The 20,933-nt window shown below is 44.5% G+C and overlaps 1 long non-coding RNA gene across 1 annotated transcript; it reads left to right on the top strand.

The window, feature by feature from the left end:
* The first annotated feature begins 230 nt into the window (after positions 1-230).
* On the top strand, positions 231-1,097 carry LOC124248698 (uncharacterized). Its single transcript, XR_006891122.1, has 2 exons — positions 231-371; positions 580-1,097. It is a non-coding gene; the product is annotated as an uncharacterized LOC124248698 (long non-coding RNA).
* The last annotated feature ends 19,836 nt before the right edge of the window (positions 1,098-20,933 follow it).

Below are 20,933 nucleotides of genomic sequence, written 5' to 3' on the forward strand. Positions count from 1 at the left end.
TCGGGCCCCAGAACTCTCCCGGGACGCCTCCGCGCGCCCGAGTGTCGTCCCCCTGCTGCGTCCCATCCTCTCCCGGCTCGCGCCCTCCTCCAGGCCAGCAGTGCCCTCGCAGCGTCCGGCCGCCAGTCGTTGGCAGACAGATGGTCTTGAACTGCGGCTGACCTTAGCCTTTGTCCCTCGGCCCGGTTCCTCCGCTGCCGTCGAGGCCGCCAGCCCCCCGCGCTATTTTTGACCACCGCCCCCTCCCCCGGCACTGCCACTGCCGTGTTTGGTCTAAGCCCCCTCCATTCCGCCTGCGTTGGAGAAATGTTCCCGGTACCAGAAGGAATAAAAGGCCTGGGGTTGGTCTCCATGGCAACTGGAAGAAAGAGGTGGGTTATAAATCCTTCGCCACCCTCCTGTGGAGAAGGAGGGGGTGTGGGAGTCGGGAAGTAGGGCTGGCTTTTGAAGGAGAGTCTGGACCCCCCTTTCTCTGTGGTGCACTGGGGGACATAGAAGGATTCGGTGGCCGCCTTGGAGCCTGGGTTGTTGGGGATTTTGGGGTTTTTTTGTAACCATCTTAATTCCCTTCTTTTTTAGGGTGAGAAGATGGTCACCCCTAGCCCTGAGACGTTTCTCACACTTGCCAAAGGCCCTTCCAAGCATCCTTCTCCCGGAGGATACCGAAGCCTGGAATGATCTCGCCCTGCTCTGTACCCCCAAAGCACCCCCTCACTCCGTCAGGTGTAATGGGATTGTGAGTTTATCTTGCTAATTATTTCATAAGTGCCTCCCCTGGGAGAGTGTAATGTCCCTTGGGTGATAGCCCTTATTTTCTTCACCTTTTCCGTAATGATTGCTAGTAGCAGGCGAACAAGAATGATGAGCTGCTCTCTTGCTCGTTGAAGAGAATTACCATGCTCACTCCAAACTAGCTCACCTCACTAGGAATAACTCTGGAAACCCTACTTCCCAACTATGGAAATTCCAGCTTCTGCAGGGAGCCACCCCAGATGGATCCTGCAAGAACCAAGAACACATAGCTAGTCCAGTATCTCAGTGCCCAGCACTGCCTGCCTTTCTGCCCCCCCCACCCCCAAAATAAATGATCTTCCTTGGCCTGAGAGACTTTCTATCCAAGTCTCTGAGCTCTGATAGAAGGTCCTGAAGAATCAAGAATCATCCAAACCTGAGGTTGCCAAGGTGAACCCCAACATCAAAACAACACCTGAGGGGCCAGCCCAGTGGCGCTGCAGTTAGGTTCACATCTTCCGCTTTGGCGGCTCAGGGTTCACCGGTTTGCATCCCAGGTGAGGACATGGTGCCTCTTGACAAGCCATGCTGTGGCAGGCGTCCCACATACAAAGTGGAGGAAGATGGGCACGGATGTTAGCTCAGGGCCAGTCTTCCTCAGCAAAAAGAGGAGGATTGGCAGCAGATGTTAGCTCAGGGCTAATCTGCCTCAAAAAAAAAAAAACCTGAAATACATGTAGCATTTTTTTTTACAATGTACAGAGTGTGTTTACACATCGTTTAATCCTCCTAACAGCATTTGGATGGTGAGGCAACTTATCCAGAAGCACACAGCTTGAAAAATGACAGAGCCTGGATTCTTGAGAGGTTGAACTCCTTTCTGCTTTATGATAACCAAAAGGCACAGATTCAGTGAAATTCCAGTAAATTATTGGAAGGCTTTTTCTCCTCTTAAATACATTTATGTGTGTTCACTTTCTAGTGTGAACTTGCTGATGGTCTGTGGCTATCATTCAAGTTTATCCAAAATAACAAGTGAGGCAATTAGACACGATGTTTATAATCCTAAATCAAAAGTGCAAATAAATTGAGCAAGAGAAACCAGACACAAAAGAATACATGCTGTATGATTCCACTTATATGAAGTTTAACATTAATAAATGATGCTAGAAGATAGGATGCTGGTTTTGAGGAAGAGGGAGAGAGTAGTGATGAGACGGCACCAGATGGGCTTCTAGAAGGCTGATAATGTTCATTGTCTTTGATCTGGGTGATGGTTACATGGGTGTGTTCATTTTGTCATAGTTCATCAGCATGTTCACTTGATTTGTGCACATTTCTATGTATATTCACTTAAAACTTGCTTTTTAAAAAAGGAGAAATTGAAGATTTGCCTTAGAGCAAAGTAAAACCATGATTAAGCTTAGGTTTTTTTTCAAAAAGCAAAATGAAAGTAGCAATTAGAAGGTTTCCTTTCTCCGTCGTTATTATAATAGTTTATAGAGAAAGCGTTACTAAGTTCTTTATCGCTTCTCTCACTTATTTACCCTTGGGGAGAAGCCAGTTTTCTGGTGTATGCACCAGATGATAAGCACAGGGCTCATGGTAAGGATAGTACTTCAGAGGAACTAACCAAATTCTGAAGTAGTGACTTGCAAATCTAGAGCCATTTCAGTAACAAAGCATTGTACAAAACACATCTACCATATTAGTTGCCTATTGTTAGGTAAAAAATGCCCCCAAAACCTAGTAGCTTAAAACAATAATAAATATTATGTACTATCTCAGTTTCTGTGGGTCAAGAATTTGGTAGTGACTTAGCTGGGTGGTTCTGGCTCACAGTCGTTCATGAATTTGCTGTCATTTGAGGACATAATGGGCTGGAGGATCCACTTCCAAGATAGTTTATTCACATGGCTGGCAAGTGGGTGCTGGCTGATGGCAGGAGGCCTCAGTTCCCACAACACAGGCCTCCTTAGGGGTGCTCCAGTGTCCTCACAACATGGCACCTGGCTTCTCCCAGAGCTAGTGATCCAAGAGAAAAGGCAGAAGTCACAATATCTTTTAAGATCTAGCCTGAAAAGTCATACTCCATCATTTCTGCAATATCCTGTTACTATACAGATCAGCACTATTTAACTTGGTTGGTACTACACAAGGACAAGAATACCAGAGGAAGAGAACCACTGGAGGCCAGCTTGGAGCCCACAGTCTGCCCTCTGGCCCCCAATGATTTCACGTCCTCATTTCTTAGTACTTTCTAAGAACAAGGGACAGACCCTCTCTGAGTTTCGATTGAGTTTTCTTGCAGCTAAAGTAGAGCATCACTGGGGGGTAAAAATTAAAATATGATCACAAGTGTGCTAGGCCACAGAGGTTTACAGGCCAAGTTCTTTCTCCTTTCATTAGGCTCCATTGGTGCCAGGAAAATGAAAGGTATAGATCAGGCCCCTTTTAAGCACAAGGCCTTTTTTGCAGAGTATAATGGCTGGGAAATTTGGGAAGACCCTGTCTACTGTCTCTCCCAAAGGACAGAGATGTGAAGAACATGAAATTCTTAAGCCCCTAGACATTCTTCTAAGGCCTGGCCCTGGGCCCAGAGTCCACTACTGAAGAGGGATAGAGCTGTGTGTTACATGGGCATGGACACACAGCATAACTAGCATGTGGTGTTCTGGTGGCCCTGCTAGAACTCACAATTAATATAAAAGTATTGCCTGCTTTTAAAAATAAGGCTCAACTTGGTTCAGGAGAATAGAGAAGGAAACTTCAAGACAAAATATAATGAGTTTAGAACAAAGAGTTTCCTAGATTTGAAGATCTATCCCTTCCTAAGTATTGAAGGGTTGAAAATTTCTCTTGGTTTCCAAACTGAAGTCCTATCTTATCTTTGACTAAATAGCCCTAATTTCTAGTAATAGTTTAGCACTTTAATAGTTGTTAGAAAAGCAATCTGTGCTCAGATAAGTTTGGGAAATATGAGGTATAGTTAAGTGCAACTTAAAGCTTTTAATATGCTGAAGGGCATGATGAATCTCCAAGCAGAGGCTGGGGTATGTAGCTTTCTTCCAAACGTAATTGACCATGGAACACTTTTTTCACAGAATTTCTTCCTCAGACACACGTTAAGAAACTCATATCTGAGGCTGGCCCCATGGCAGAGTGGTTAAGTTCATGCGCTCCACTTCGGCAGCCTGGAGTTTCACTGGTTCCCATCCCGGGCGCAGACATGGCACCGCTCATTAGGCCACGTTGAGGCAGCATCCCACATGCCACAGCTGGAAGGACCCACAGCTAAAATATACAAGTACATACTGGGGGAACTTGGGGAGAAAAAGCAAAAAAAAAAGAAGATTGGCAACAGTTGTTAGTTCAGGTGCCAATCTTTAAAAAAAAAACTCATCTCTATGGGGGCTGGCCCCATGGCCAAGTGGTTAAGTTTGCGTGCTCCGCTTCAGTGGCCCAGGGTTTCACCAGTTCAGATCCTGGGCGCGGACATGGCATCGCTTGTCAGGCCACACTGAGGTGGCATCCCACATGCCACAACTAGAAGGACCCACAACTAAAAAATGTACAACTATGTACTGGGGGGATTTGAGGGGAAAAGAAGCAGAAAAAAAAAAAAAAAGATTGGCAAGAGTTGTTAGCTCAGGTGCCAATCTTTAGAAAAATAAACTCGTCTTTGGATATAAAAATCACTTGCATCTCTCTTATAGTAAAGGCAATGAAAATCCAGTTCTCTCCATTTTGAAAGCTTGATAGCTAGGATTATTTTCACTCCCAAATAAACCTGTTTGTTAGAGCATCTGTTTTCTGAAAACATGCTTGTCCTCTTTTCTCTTAAACAGCTCCACTTTCCCTCTTTCTCCTATTGGTACTGCCATTTCTGTTACCCTGAGCAGCTTGATTCTTCCCTCTCATTTGACTCTTTCCTTGAATCCAGCAGTGTTCAATAGAAATATAAGGCAAACAATGTGTGTAATTTAGAATTACTAGTAGCCACATTATAAAAAGTGAAAAGAAACAGGTTAAATTAATTTTAATATTTTATTTAATCCAGTATATCCCAAATATTATCATTTTAACATGTGACACTAGTCACATTAAAAGTGGTCAATAGCCATGAGTGTCTAGTGGCTATCAAAACAAAGAAGCTGTAATCAGTAATTTATTTCAATTGCCTCCTAAATGTTTGTTCTGCTTCTAGTTTCTCTTCTCTCCAGGCCCACTGGTCCCAGAACCATTGTTCTGTTTATAATCTCTGTTTGAAAGGTTTTGGTGGTTTCTTTACCTACAGAATAAAATCCAAACAACATAACGTTGAAGGAGCCCCACCATTTGGCATCTTTCCACTTTTCCTCATTACGTCTCGTATGCTTGCATAACATGTTCTAGCAAAATAAATCTCACAGTTCTCCAGATAGACTTTACTCTTATCCAGCTCTAAGCCTTGGCTCATCCTACATGAAATTCCTTCCCTCCACATCTGCTGATCCAACCCAACTTTCATGGCTTAGCCGAAATGATACCTCCTCCTCAAGGTCTTCCTTAATTACCACAGTTAGCTATGAACCTTCTGATCTTTTATAATATCTCACTCTTAATGGCACTGATCACAGACTTCCTTGTCTTAAAATTCTTGGTGTACATATTTTATAATTCCAACTAGATTATGAGAGCTATTAGGATGAGTTTGCATCTTCGTATCCCCCACAGTGCCTTTCACAGAGTAACGCACACACACAATGGGTTAACAGATAAATGATTACAGTGGTGATAGCAACTTTGGGATTCTTTAAAATATTAACATCTTTGTAGTAGACAATGTTTGGTATCTGCCCAGCACACAACCATTCCATCTTCTTCAAGAAACCCCCGATACCCTCTAGATTAGGCCCCAACAGCCATGTTTGTACTTCCTAACCACACCACCTTGGAATAGGACTCCCTTCTCGAAGCGTGATGCTGCATCTCCCATGCAGGCAGAGGAGCAGAGAAAGCAGGTCTGCAGAGCGACCCAAGAAGGAACAAATACACAGAGCCAAACAGAAAAACAGTGCTTTTCCAGCTCTCCCAGTCCTGCTGTTTGCATTCTTCCCTGGGTTAAACATTCCTGTCTTTGGATTCCTTCCTGTGACATTAAAGTACATTTCCTGAGTCTCCTCCTTCCTTCTTTTTTTCCTAATCTAGTTTACATTGTCTTCTGTTAATTGAAACCAATGTCTTAAGACAATAAAGATGGAGACCAAGCCCTCATTATCAAGGCTGTTTATCATATCCTCCCCCATGACCCAATATCCTGAATTATGACTTTCCTGCCATAAGGGCTCAGAGCCCATTTCTTAAGGATCCTCAAATTTCAGGCAACTAAAGAGGCTAGCATGCACAAAGGAAAAATTGTCTACCTTATTTTGGCAGATGGAGGCTTCTGCAGAGCTTTATTGTGCTCTCCTTTCAGGATCCCTGTCACTGATCATATTCACTGAAAGCAAACGCCAGTCTACATTAATGAGAGTGAAATTTGTCATTTTAATGAAATACTATTTGTATTACTCTCAAGTCCCCTCATACATTGACTTAAATGAATGGCTTATAAAGAGGTCATTATGAGACCTGTACCAATGAATAAATGAGGCTTCTTAGTTATTAGTCACTATCTTTGCAGATTAGAGGGGTGCTATTCAAATTCTTCAAAGATGTTTTGCTACTTTAAGTAGGCCAAACATCTCCCAGCCAATCTTCTTCATCCAATTAATTATCACAGCAAAAGCAGTTTTCCTTTACTCTTCCCTACCCGGAAGCCTTTGTATCTGCTATTCCTCTTGCCTGGAGCACTCCTTCCACAACCCCGGCCCACCCATCTACACCCGTCACTCCTCTGGCCCTTTTCTTGCACAGGTCTCAGCTTAAATACTCTCTCTCAGAGAATCTCTCAACACTGCCCTCTCCGAATACGTGTGGCTTTCCCTCCTGTGCATTCCCCCTTTGTTTTTTTCATTTCCTTTCTCTCTACTCCACTTGCTTTTAACCAACTTTACTGCGGTATAATTTACTTTACATAACAAACTGCATCATTTAAGTGAATAGTTTGATGAGTTCCGGTGAGTGTAACCACCATCACCACAATCAACAACTTTTCTATCACCCCAAAGTTTCCCTTGGGCCCCTCTGCAGCATCCCCCACCCCTGGTCCCAGGCAGCCACTCATCTGGCTTCTATTTCTATAGGTTATATTTGCCTTCTGTAGGGTTTTACATACATGGAATCATTCAGTATATACTCTTTTGAGTCTGGCTTCTTTTTCTCTGCATCATGTCTCTGAAATTCATCCATGTTGTTGGTGTATCAGTAGTCTGTGCATTTTCATTGCTGAGTAGTACTCCATTGTATGAAAATACCTTACTTTGTTTATCCATTCATCAGCTTGTGGACATTGGGGTTGTTTCCAGTTGGCTATTGTGAATAAAACTGCTATGAAATTTGTGTACGAGTCTTTCTGTGGACACGTGATGTCATCCCTGGGAATGGGTCATATGGTAAATGTTTATAAGAAACTTTCCCTCATTTGTTCTTCATCATAGTTCCCTTCAAGGAACTTAAAACGCTTTTTCACTATATGCTTTATTTTCTCATTTCACACCCATCTCTCCACCAACTACAATTCTATGAGACAGGGACCCTGCATCATTGCTTTGCCACTATGCCCAGAGGGCCTAGCACAGTGCTCTTAATATTTCTGATTGAGTGTCTCAATAGAAGAAAAACCAAATTGGCCTCTACCTGAAATATCTTGAATTTGAAATCAAAGTTCTCCAAATGAGTGAAAGAAGCCTTAACTATAAACCCCAAGGAATCTAATAATTTGTAAAAATGTCTTCTAAAACACCTATCTGAAAAATAAAAAAATTTTCAAAAAACCACCTATCTGTACTGAAGGATGAGCTGTTCATAGTGACCTAACCCTCCTGGAGACTGCAAAAGTTGGAGCGGCTGGGTTCTGGGAAGCTAACACATTAACCTGACAGACCCGCGGAGCCGGTGAGCTCCTGTCACATGCCCAACTATCACATGACACTGGGGCTGGCCTGAAGCACGGCCAGAGAAGACAGCTGCCTGTGTGGTACAGGTGTGGCTACTTCCCTCCTCGGAGGAGAAGGACTGTACTGTCCGATTGGTAGATTTGAAAGAAGGCACTGGCATGCTTGGCTGGGCCCTAGCTCCCTCCCCTGCGGGTGTCAGGGGCTTGTGGGGTGTGTACTTTCTGGTCTGCTAGCTGCCATCTGGTAAGAGGCCCACCCTTGTGGGGGTCAGGGCGAGGCCTGAAGTATCCAGAACAACTGTGAACAGGTGGAGAAGACTGTCAAATTCAAGGCTTGAGCACTCAGCCGTAGACCTAAAACCACATTCTCCAACCAGCTTCAGAAGTTTAAAAAGATGGTATTTTGATCACTATCTGACTCCTGTCTCTCTCTCTCAGAAAAATAGAAAGGGGTGTGGTGCTTTGGGCCTATAAACCTCAATACTCTCTTCTTACTGTTTCTAGGGCTTACCTCAAGGAGAAAAACAGCAGGTTGTAAACACCTTGAGAGAAGTTCTGGCTTTATTGTCTTTGTATACGTGCATCCAGCCCAGTAGATAGGCGATGGCACACAGTGGGTCATCAGATGTAAAAATAGTACTTACTCCAGGTAAGGTAATTGAAGCAGGGCTGTAACACGGCACCAGGCTGCTCTAACTTAGAAGTCACCTGATACCAATCAACTCCTGCCGGCGAGCCAGCTTAATAAAGAGCAGCTTAGCGATGATGGAAGAATTCCTCAGAACAGGCGGCCTTCTGGGACAGTAGTTCTCAACTTAGGCTGCACCCGGGAACCACCTGGGGAGATTTCAGGAAAAAAAAGATAGCCAGGCTACATCCCAGACAAGTGAAGTTGGCATCTCTGGGCCTGGGACCCAGGCGTCAGAAGTGTTTAACACTCCCCAGGTGATTCCAATGTGCAGTCAAGCTCGAGATGCAGTGTTCCAGGCCGGCCTTGCTTTGGCATAATTAGTGGTTTGTAAGAAAGGGAGACTCAGGCTCCACCCCAGACCCACCTTGTCTGCATTTTTAGCAAGAGCCCCAGGTGATTCATATATGCATTAAAGTTGGGGAAGCACTAGTTTAGAATACAGGTTGTGGACTCAGGCGAACCTTGGTTCTAATCCTGGCTGCGGCAGCTGAGTGATTTGGGGCAAGCTACTTAACCTAGCTAAACCTCAGTTGAATAAGCTATGACAGGTCAACATAATGGAACACTACGCAGTCATCAAAATGAACTCGTGATATCTTTACATACTATGGAGTGATTCCCACAATATTTTAACTGAAAAAAGGGAAAAATATAAACATATATATTGTATGTTTTACTAGAAAGATAAAGACTAGGCCGGCCCTGTGACTGAGTGTTTAAGTCCACACACTCTGCTTCAGCAGCCTGGGGTTTGCCAGGTCGGATCCTGGGCATGTGCCTACACACTGCTCATCAAGCCATCCTGTGGTGGCATCCCACATAGAAGAACTGGAATGACTTGCAACTAGGATATACAACTATGTACCGGGGCTTTGGGGAGAAAAAAAAAAAGGGAAGATTGGCAACAGATATTAGCTCAGGGCCAATCTTCCTCACACACACACACACACAAAAAAAAGATTAAAAACTGAAAAAATGGCCTTTGGGGGAAAATTAAATAATTATGTAGAGCCATTAGCATTGTTTCTGGCACACAGTAAATGTTTAACAAATGTCAGCTATTGTTGTTCCTTCACTGATGCAGTTACTAGCTGGTAACTCAGAGAAATGATGTGGGTGCCATGGCTCTGTGGTTTCAGCAAGGCACTTAGGGAAGTCTCATGCTATCAGGAGAGAGAAGAAAAATGTGGGCTTTCTAACCTTTTATAATGGAAAACTTCAAAAACGTACAAAAGTCAAGTATCCCGAACCCTCACCTTCTGCTCACCTAACTTTTTTTTTTTTTTGAGGAAGATTAGCCATGAGCTAACATCTGCTGCCAATCCTCCTCTTTTTGCTGAGGAAGACTGGCCCTGAGCTAACATCCATGCCCATCTGCCTCTACTTTATATGTGGGACGCCTACCACAGCATGGCTTGCCAAGCGGTGCCATGTCCTCACCCGGGATCTGAACCAGTGAACCCCAGGCCAGTGAAGCAGAATGTGTGCACTTAACCGCTGCACCACCAGGCCAGCCCCATCACCCAACTTCAACAATATTCAATTCATAGTCTTTCTCATTTCGTCTTGTTTGATCCATGCCTCAGTGGATTACTTTGAAGTAAATCCCAGACATACCACTTCATTATAAATACTTTGTATGTACCTCTAAAAGATGAGGACTCTTTTTCTTTAAGACTCTCACAGAACTATTATAACAGTTTAAAAATTAGTAAAAACTTCCTAATATCATTAACTACTTGTCAGTGTTTAAATTTGCCTGATTGCCAGCCTTGTTTTGTATTTTTTTAAAGATTGGTACCTGAGCTAACATCTGTTGCCAATCTTTTTTTTCTTCTCCCCAAAGCCCCCCAGTACATAGTTGTATATTCTAGTTGTAGGTCCTTCTAGTTCTTCTATGTGGGACACTGCCTCAGCATGGCTTGATGAGTGGTGCTGTGTCTGCACCCAGGATCCGAACCGGTGAAATCCTGGGCTGCCGAAGCAGAGTGCACAAATTCAACAACTCAGCCACAGGGCCGGCCCTCAACCTTGTTTTTTTCACAATAGTTTGGCTCAGATTAGTTTCCAAACAATGTGAACATATTGCCTTTGATTGCTTTGTCTCTCAAATCTTTTTTAACCTATAGGCTTCCCCTCCATCTATTTTTCCTTGTAATTTATTTATTGAAGAAACCTGGTTATTTGTCCTGAAGAATTTTCCACATTCAAGATGTTGACGACTGCATCCTTGAGTTTAACCCGTTCTTCTCTCCCCCTATAGTTCTTGTAATTAGACAGAGCCAAAGCCCTGATTGGATTCAAGTTTGCTTTCTTTAAAAGCATTCTTCATAGGTGGTGCTATTTACTTCCTAGTTGTCTCATCAGGAGAACAAGAAAATCCTAGTTCATAACATTAACTACTTATTTGCATTATTATCTCTTTTTGAGATGTTAAGATGGGTCAGTTGGTTGAGGGTCCATACGTTACAAAGTTCTCCATCAGCTTTTCACCGACCGGTTTTAGCAACTGTTGGTGATGTTGCCTACTGGTGAAATATAAATTATTAGGGGCTACAAAATTGTGACATTCTAATTCTACTGTCTCTTCTGCACTTAACTGGAATTCTCTTATAAAGAAGAACCTTCCCTCATCAACTCTTTGGTATCCTGAAGCACAGCTGGTATAGAAAAGGTAAGATTGATTGTCTCTCTTTATCGACCAATTTTCAGAAGAACTGGTTTCCTAGCAACCTCTAGAGGCAACTAATGAATTTATTTTCTTTTTAGTATTATTATGAACTCATGCATTTTTAAAACGCATTGGATGAATTTCAATCCATTGGAGTCACTCTTCTTTTTGATGTTCAAATTGTCCCACATTCAGCCAATGGAAGCCCTTCAGATTGACTCCTTAGTCATTTAAACATGACTCCAGTAGTCTTAAATAGCTTCCTTGTTCTCTAGTATGACAAGAGGGTCCAGCCTCAACTCTGCAAATTTCCTGCCCCGATCTTGAATCGGCCATTTCTCTGAGGAGTAATTGTTCCTTTCAGCGGGAAATGGTATTTAAAGGCTACAATTTGGACACTGGGAGTGCTCATTGCTACTGGGTTGTTCGTTGTTTCTAGGCCCTTTTGGTGAATAGAGTTAGAAAATGCATGTTTAAGGAGAAAAATATGAATTTATACTAATATTTTCCATTCATTTTTAAGGTTACAGAGTTTTTACTTAATTTCTTTGGGTTTATATTTATTTTATCTTACCCTGAAAATCTAAGTTCTTAACATTCAGAACTTATTTGCTTTATCATTGTCGATGCAAATAATCCATAAATCAAATCATAAATCATAAATCTATAAATCAAAATTGAGGTGAGTGTATTATATAAGCCAGTCTTGAGGACTACAGCTCAGGGGAATGCCTCCACCAAGGAAGGAGGCTCTTCAAAGAAGTGGGATGTACAGTGTGGTTACATATCATCTTGGAACAAGGAACATCCATCAAATATGACAGGAATCTCTCTTTTACTAGTCACAAGATGTTTTGCTAGCACAGCAGGTCAGTGTTCGCAAGATGAGCAGAGTAGGTCAGTACTTAATCCTTAGTTTCTGGGAAGAAATGCTTATCTTTAAAGAAATGCTGATGTAGAGGGAGGTATACATCCCTATCTTTGCAGGCATCATTCTTAGCTTTGGGACATCGTAAATGTTTAAAGCAGATGTACAATGCAGGCTCGACAGGCACAGTCAGGCCTTTCTGGAAAAACAAGGTCAGGCTGAATTAGTTTTAAACTAAATGGCTTCCTCGTACCTCAATATCTTACTGCTTTTCACTTATTCATCGTCATTAAATCCATAGATAATAGTTTCTGAACAAAAATATCAATATTATTACCAACAATGTGATCACTAAATGCTGTTTCAGATTTCTTTGCAGTTCTTTTTGTCCTTAGGGCGCATTGCACTAGGGTGAAAAATAAAATTGTTGTGCTTTAAAGTCATTTGGAATAATTACTCTCTGTGTAGTTCAGCCATCAGCTTGATACACAAGTCCATTTTGTTTCCATTTTGATTCAGTTTTTAGAGATTTAAATTTTTTAAATTTAATTTTTTTATATAATTATGTAAAATAGTAACATAGTTCCAAAACGAGGTATAGTCAGAGAAGTCTAAGTTCTAACCTTGAACCCTTCCCTCTGTTCCCTCCTCTCCCCCGCCATGATAACCATTTTTTAACTTGGTTTCTGGTTTACCTTTCTGTAAAAATAGACAAGAAATTCCCATCTCAACTTTTTTTTTTTTTTGAGGAAGATTAACCCTGAGTTAACTGCTGCCACCAATCGTCCTCTTTTTGCTGAGGAAGACTGGCCCTGAGCTCACATCCATGCCCATCTTCCTCTACTTTATATGTGGAACACCTACCACAGCATGGCTTGGCAAGCAGTGCCATGTCCACACCCAGGATCCAAACTGGTGAACCCCGGGCCGCCAAAGCGGAACATGCACACTTAACCACTGCACCACCAGGCCAGCCACTCAACTTTTTTTTAAAGCCTATGATTTTTTATTTTTGAGGAAGGTTGCCCCTGAGCTAACATCTGTTGCCAATCTTCCTCTTCTTTTTTTGCTTTTTTCTCCCCAAAGCCCCAGCACATAGCTATAACCTAGTTGCGAGTCACTCCAGCTCTTCTATGTGGGATGCCTCCACAGCATGGCTTGATGAGCAGTGCTTAGGTCTGCAGCCAGGATCTGAACTGGCAAACCCCCAGCCACTGAAGCAGAGAGTGCCAACTTAACCACTCAGCCACAGGGCTGACTCCTCTTTTTTTGTTGTTTTAGTAGTAATTTTTTTGGTTTAGTGTTACTCATGGCTAAGACTTATTACAGGGGAAGGACACAAAGCAAAATCAGCCAAGGGGAAAGCTGCATGGGGCGAAGTCCAGAGGAGACCAGGCCCAAGCTTCCAAGAGTCCCCTCCTCCACCAACCCTCAACTCTTAAACAAAACCTTTATTTGGTCTTTATTAAAACAAGCTGTATACAATTCCCCATTTTGCTGTTTTTTCATTTAGCAAAACATCATGGAGTTCACTCCATAGCAGTATAAGAAAATTCCTCATTCCTTTTTACAGCTGCCTAGCACTCCAAGGTGGAGATACCATGGTTTGTTCAGACGGTGTCCCGTTGATGGACACCTGGCTCATTTCCAGTCTTTTGCTATTTACAAAGTGTGCCATAATGAACAGCCTTGTACATACATCTTTGTTTATTTTTGCAAAGTATCTTTGGCTTAGATTTCTAGAAATGAGATTGCTAGGTCAAAGATAAATATGTATGTCATTTTGCAGGACAGAGCCAAAGTCAATTCTCGTGGTATAAAACTTCTAAGATGATGCTCCCAATGATCCCCACTTCCTGGTAAATTGCCCTTTGAGTGCAATTTACAAAAATGGTGGGATGTCACTTCCAACATAAGTTACAAAAGACTGTGACTTCTGTTTTGCTCTCACACTCCCTCTAGTTCTTTTCTCTTGCTTACTCTAATGAAGCAAGCTGCCATGTTGTGTGCTACCCTATGGAGAAGTCCATGTGGAAGAACTAAGGGCAACATCTGGCCAACAGCCATCAAGGAAGTGAGGTCCTCAAAGCAACAGTTCAGTGAGGAACTGAATCCCGCAACAACCACATGAGTGAGCTTGGAAGTGAATCCTCCCCAGATTTAGCCTCGAGATGGCATCAGCCCTGCTGGCACCTTGATTGCAGCCTTGAGAGAGACCCTGAGTTGGAGGACCCAGCGAACCTGCACCTGAAATCTTAACCCACAGGAACTGAGATACTAAATGTGTTGTTTTAAGCTATTAAGTTTTGACATCATTTCTTGTGCAGCATTAGTTAACAGATACACCTCCACGGGGGTTGTTTTGTGTATACTCTTACCTATTAGATGACTGTAGGGAGAGTAGAGTGCTGATTAATTGACTAATGACAAGGTCAGTTGGCCAATGGTCTTGAGTAGCATTGTGTGGGGCTCTGGCTTTGCCCCGTTCTCCATTTCATCAGTGATTAGGGTGGCTAATCCTGCACATGGTGGGAAAAAATCCAGAACCAGAGAGTCCTCAACCAACTGAAACAATGACCAAATTGTTTGGATTGTTGCATAACTAAATTCAATTCAGCAAAGACTTACTAAGCTTGGTAACAATCGTCTGTGTGGCGCTACAGGGAGCTGTAGAGGAGGCTGGAGGCCAGAAGGCCCTGCACTCACTGCTATGAACAGGACCTCAGAGTGTCCCCAGCCCCAAAGTCAAGGATGGGATTAAGTCAGGGCTACCAAATGGCACAGAAGTGCATAGAGAAAGGCAAGGAATGATGTTTATCAAACCCCCTAAAAAGAAAACAGGATTGCAGGGGAGGGAAGGGCATTTTCAATTGTTGCTCTTTGTCTTTACTCAAAAAGGGCTCCTTAGAAATGCAGTGACAGTGAGTCAGCACCTGCCTTTAACAAGATCTCCTGAGGATTTGTACCTATCCCGAAGTTTGAGAAACTCTGGCCTATATAACTGTATAGTTTGGTATTTTAACGTCTTACAGCAAGCACATATTCATGTATTACTTGTATAATTAAAAGATTTTTTTTTAAAGATTGGCACCTGAGCTAACATCTGTTGCCAATCTTTTTTTTTCTTCTCCCCAAAGCCGCCCAGTACATAGTTGTATATTCTAGTTGTTTGTCCTTCTGGCTCTGCTATGTGGGACGCCGCCTCAGCACGGCCTGATGAGCGGTGATATGTCCACGCCCAGGATCTGAACCAGCCAAAACCCTGGGCCAGCGAAGCGGAGTACGTGAACTTAAGCACTCAGCCCCTGGGCTGGCCCCTAAAAGATGTTTTAAAGAGACGAGACTATAAGGAAGTTGAAAATTCAGAGGGGAGATTGACACCCCTGGACTGGGTGGGAAGGAAGGAGTCCACAGAGCCAGCCCAGAAAGTGACAGCCTTCTCCAGGCTCTGAGTGCTGCGTAGCTTGTCTCTGAGTAGAACCCCCTACCCCTCTCCCCCACCCGCCCTGAGAGTGAAGCAGGAGGGAAAAGGGGAGAGGTCGGAACAAGCCCCCAGATTGAAAGCTCCGTTTACATCACTGCAGTAGCCTCACTAGGTTCGGACCTTCATGACTATGGGCTGAACGAAGGAAATGGTAAAGGATTTTAAGTTCTAGAAGTAATAATAGCAGAATGACTGCAAACAAGTGTCCTTGGACTCATAATTCTAAGGACATCGTGACAGCAAGTAGGAAAAAGAGCAATTCTTTCAACGATTACCAGCTTCTCTCTTTCCCAATTCCTTTGGATAGGCCTCGTGCAAGAAGCCGATTTCCAGCTGCATGTGATGATGAAAAGATTTTTCTTTCTTCTTATGTTAAATACAAGCGAATTGATTAAATAGAAGACAGCATCTGATTGCTAGGAAATCAGTGAGTCAGATAGTATGGCAATGGCACCTGGGGCTGGGGGAGGAGCACACAGGAGGGGGAGGAAGCTGGTGAAGCCATCAATGCCAAGGACACTCAAGGGCTGGGGGACTAAGCTACGGAGGAGGCAGTATTTGACATCACCTGGTCCAGCCTCATGGTTTACGGGTCCAGGAGGGTGAGGGACACCAGGAGTTGGCTGTGTGGACCCAGAACTAGAACCCAGGGCTTCCTCACTTTCTTCCCCTTTCCCACCCCCTCCCATCTTCTCTCCCGACTTCCACCCTCTGGCTGCCCCCCACCCACTCCTGTCTCTGAGTACCCTTTTTAGTATGTATGTTTTACTTGAACAAAAAGTTCTGAGTTTGGGGGCATGTTATTTTTTGTTTTGTTGCTGTTGCTTTTATAGAAACAGCACTGAGTAAGTGGAAGGAAAATATTCAGTGTAGGTTTTTCAAATGCAAGGAAGGAGATGGGAATTTACACAGCAGAGGTTGAGGTAAACCATGGAAATTTAGGAAGGCTAATAAGTGAGAGGGGTCCAATCAAAGAAGACTTGGAACAGGAGCTGGGCTTTAAGCCAGGCCTTAAAGAAAAAAAGAACCTTGGTGGGTGTGATAGCTAAGCAATACTGGGAGCAGAGACTTCTAGCCATTGGCCTCACGTTGGGGGGATGGGGGGCACCACTGACCCCAGGGAGAGATGAGATGTGGAAGAACTGTGTATGTGCCCACCCTCAGCCCATTCCAGCAGTGGAGGCCCATACGCTTCCCTCCTAGAGACTGAAGATACGAATGACAGTGGCCAGACCATATATGACAATAGAACTCTCTGCAGTAACCAGCCTGGAAAGCCAAACCACCACCTCTGCAGCAATGGGCCCAGCATGATCAGGACTTGGTGTGCCAGCTTCTTCCCAATCCCCAACCACTCTTCCCTCTCTCCAACTCAGGATCAACCAGAGAAAGCCAAATATGCTTCCAACCAATCACGGAAGATGCCCCCCTTCTGGTCAGGCCCCCTCCGGCATCCCAGGCAAAGAACCTCCAATCACAGCACACCTGGAGCCTCCCTTCCTTTTTTCACCGTAAAGTTTTCCCACTCCCTCCCTGCTTTGAGTCCCTCCCTGCCAAACGCAAGCGATGGTGGCCAACTCCCTTGCAAGCTCTGAATGAACAGCCTCTGCTTGTTCTCATTTGGATGATCTTGGTTTATTTCCATATCTCCAGCAGGAAGTCTGAATACAAACTGAAATACTCATGAAACCAACACCCAAACCAGGAGGTAGAGCCACGCCCCAGAACACCCATTCCTGGCTCTATCCCTCCCAAAGTAACCATGCTGACTCCCAACACCATAGATCAATTTTGCTTATTTCTCTATTTTCCTACAAGTAGAACCATCCAGTGAGCACTTCTCTGTGTACCGTCTTCTTTTGCTCAACATCGTGTCTGTTAGATTTATCCATTGTTACGTGTAGCAATATTTTCATTCATACTCATTGCTGTATACTAGTATTCTACTGTGTGACTACACCACAACTTATATATCCATTCTACCGTGGAGAGACATTTAGGTGGATTCCAGTTTGGGGCAACTATGAAGAGCGCAGTGAGGAACATTCTTGCACATGTCTTGGTAGACATAAGCTCTTGTTTCTGTTGTATATGTATCCAGGGGTGGAACTGCTGGGTCTTAGGTTGGCATGCGCTCAGCTTTAGTAGATACCGCCAATTTTACAACAGGGTTTTACCAACTTACATTCCCCCCAGAGTTTGAGAGTTTCAGTTGCTTTATATTTTCGTCAACACTTGATCTTGTCAGACACTTTCATTTTAGCCTTTCTGGTGGGTATCTTTGTAAATTTATACTTAATATTTTTCTTATTCCCTATAGGCTCTAAGTGTTACTGTTTTCTTGGATTTGGTTGTTATAATTATCAATAGTATGTAACTGATCAAAACAACAGTTGTCCCTTCCCTCCACCCCCACTCACGCTTCTGCAACCCCTCTTTAGACCACTCACAATTGTACTGGAGACAATGGAAGGGGGTTCTTGGGGTGGGGTCTTTGCTTTATTATTCTGTGACTCCAAGACCTATCCCAGTACTCTGCACATAGTAGGTTCAAAATAAATATTTGTTGTATAAATACATGAAAGAATGATATGAAAGTCTATTTGTATCCACCACACTTTGTGGGCCATCCCCAGCCACCGGAGGGTATGCAGCTGTCTTACTCATTTTAGGCCTTAGACTTGGCACGGGAGAATCTTTTAATAAACAATGTCTGCCAAACCAAACTGGCCTCTGGAGGTCTGGCATTTTAGGCTTGTGTCCCCTGCCCCACCTCACACAGCCTCAAACCATTAAGCCTGGGCACACACAGGATGATTATAGTCATATTGTTACAACATCTCTGGGACTATATTAATTATCTATTGCACAGTATCACACTATGACAGCAGGTGGCAGATCTTGGCACAGTGGGCAGAGATATGCTGGTGTGAAATCTCACTTTAAATGGGGTCCCGGGTCCCAGACACCCAATCAGCTGTGGGTCGTGGGCGTAGAGAGCATCCATCTCTGGGAGTCAGGGTCAGAGATTTCCCTTGCATTGTCACCTCTGGTCCTTCCTCCTTCCCAGTCCTGCAGACCAGTTGTTAATTGGGTCATAATGGTACCCCTTTCGTAGGGTCGTTGTGAGGATTAAAGGAGTTAATATATGTACAGCACTTAGCCCAGGGCCTGGCACACAGTGAGGTAAGGGGTAGGAGAGTAGCCCTTTTTATTATCGCTGTTGTTAACAACGGCAGCAGCAGGAGTGAAGAATGCTGGGTGAGCAGGTCCAGCACCAGGTGTGAACTTCATGGCTCTGGGCTACAGGGAAAAGAACAGACAGGTGAGCACATGGGGAGCATGTAATTCTCATCCATGGAGAGTTATCACTTCCAGCACAGATTAGACCAGGGATCCTGGACACCACTTTCCCTGGAAGTGGGGGGACGGGGTTCCTATCAGCTTCTTGATTGTTCGTTGGTGGAAAGCAATGGACCTCAAGGCCCGAATGACTCTATTCCTAGGAGACTCCTGTAAGAGCAGGAGACATGCTGTGGAGTTTGAATCTGGCTCAGAATGGAAATTCTGTTGCTGGAAGGGCTCTGTCAGATTATAGAGGAGGCCCCTGGTGTAATGCTGCAAACTGCCACTGCACACCCCCATCAATCATCACCTGGCACAGGAGAGTAGCCAGACCCTCCAAGGAGCTTGTCAGTGGAGGAAGCCCTCTGGTCCCCTCCTAAGAGAGGGACCCAGTGTTGCTCATACTTGGAATTGGTTCAATAGGGATGTCACCCACAGAGGCCAAGAAAGCAAGAGGGGAATTCTTCATTGTTACCTAACGCTGCCTTGGGAGAAAGCAGCTTTGCCACAAAATCCTCCTGACCCAAGTCTGCCCCTTGGCTTTCTGAACCCTTCACTCTAACTTACAAAAGGAACCTGTACAGAAAAAGGGGAATTGGGCAGGGATGAACAAGACTGGCTATGAGTCCACAATTATTGAAGCTGTGTGATGAGCACATGGGGGATTATTAGTCTGTTTTCTCTACTTTTGTGTGTATCTGAAAGTTTTCCATAATAAAAGATGTTTCTTGAAAGAAGCTATGAATAATCCAAGGCCTGAAAGGGTAAAGGGCATCTTTCTGATCTTTGACTAGAAATTCCCCTAAATCCTGTTAAATCTGAGTACATCCAGCAAGGGAAATAAGGTGAGAGTCTGGCTTCAGTAGGTCATCAAGCAGGGTCTACAGGTGTTTCCCAGGGAGAGAGAAGCAGTGGCAGCTCTCGAGCTTTGAGGGAAATGTGTCAGCAGGAAACAGAAGGTGGAGAGGGACTTATACACGGGTACCTTGGCTCCTGGTGAGTTTGCACTAAGTGCTCAGGATGGCACTGGGCCCTCTGGCCCCTCTCCAGCCTCTACCCCTAGGGGAAGTGTGTTTTCCCAAGTCTCCAACTATAGGTGGCTGGGCCCACCACTGGGGGTAGAGGTCCTCCCTCCCTCCCATTGGGTTCTGGCCTCCACGTCATCCATGCCATGGCAGTGAGGGTAACCTGCCTGGGTCTCTGTCCTATATGCACCCTCCTGCAGCTGAAAGCCACACTCCAAACCGAGGACTCCGGAGATCTGACACATCTTATCAACTACCCCAAGCCCTCTCCTGGCCACAGGCCTCAATACACTAGCCAATTCCCAATCCTGCTTGAAGGTGGCATTTTAGAGGCCTTCAGGCTGACGACAGCCAAGATAGGAATGCTGTTCAATGCCGGCCAAGTCAGGGCTTCTGGGAGGCATAATTTGAAAAGTGCCAGGTAGATCCCTGAATGCTTCCTACACACCTTAGCCAAAAGTATCTCCCACGCAGCTGGTCAATGTGCTTGAAATCTCATCATTTAAGTAGTGTTCTCTGGGACTACACATTGCTTTTTTTGTGAAACTTTCCAAAGCTACGCTCGGAGGGTAACACATTAAAACTAATACCTGTGCATTAACTGTTTACTGACCTGGGTGCCTGGGAGGGAGGGAGGAGCACAGAGGGCTGGTCAAGAGCAAGGCTGATGGGGCATGGTGCAGACAGCCTGGGTAGGGACCACTCCTAGTTTCAGGGTGCAGGTTGTTGCGTTTGGAGCAAGGGTTGAAGAGAAGTTCAGAGGTTGAAGTAGAGGTCATTAGGTCACTGAAATCCCCTAGGGCAGTGCAAAGAAAGGCTGTAGCAGCCAAAGCAGGGTGCAGAACCCTGCAGACTCACAGCTTGGGGGTGGGCCACGGCAACCCGTACCCCTGATGTGTCCCCAGGGCTCTAGTCCCTGTCCCTTGCAGAGCCCAGAAATGGAGGTAGCTCCAGAGGCTCCTGTGCCTGCCCCTTGTCCAGCGATGATGGCGTGAAAAGAACCCACAAGGATACCCCCAATCCACCTGGCTGCTGGGGGCACCCCAGCCCCCATCCTGCACAGCTGCCCCAGCGGACA

This window comes from Equus quagga, chromosome 12 (assembly GCF_021613505.1).
Source record: "Equus quagga isolate Etosha38 chromosome 12, UCLA_HA_Equagga_1.0, whole genome shotgun sequence".
NCBI classification, from domain to species: Eukaryota; Metazoa; Chordata; class Mammalia; order Perissodactyla; family Equidae; genus Equus; species Equus quagga.